Here is a 237-nt window from a genome sequence, read left to right as displayed (position 1 = left end):
TGAGGAAACCCATTTCGGCCGCTTGTACCCTGGATCTGGTTCTTTCGGTCATGACCCATCCTTCATGACCATAGGTGAGGGTAGGAACAAAATATGCCCGGTAGATCGAGAGCTTTGCCTTCTGGCTCAGCTCCCTTTTCGTCACAAACGTGCGATATACAGAATGTAATACCGCACCTGCTGCTCCGATTCTCCGACCAATCTCCTGCTCCATGGTCCCCTCACTCGCGAACAAGA

The 237-nt window shown here is 51.9% G+C and overlaps 1 long non-coding RNA gene across 1 annotated transcript in view; it reads right to left on the bottom strand.

The window, feature by feature from the left end:
* The window catches only part of LOC116705681 (uncharacterized), a 19,480-nt gene that overhangs the window by 18,867 nt on the left and 376 nt on the right, over positions 1-237 (bottom strand). The gene's annotated exons all lie outside the window — the stretch shown is intronic.

The sequence above is a fragment of the Etheostoma spectabile genome, chromosome 17 (assembly GCF_008692095.1).
Source record: "Etheostoma spectabile isolate EspeVRDwgs_2016 chromosome 17, UIUC_Espe_1.0, whole genome shotgun sequence".
Taxonomy (NCBI): domain Eukaryota; kingdom Metazoa; phylum Chordata; class Actinopteri; order Perciformes; family Percidae; genus Etheostoma; species Etheostoma spectabile.
Note: the sequence above shows the minus strand (reverse complement) of the source record. Positions and strands in the feature narration are given on the sequence as shown.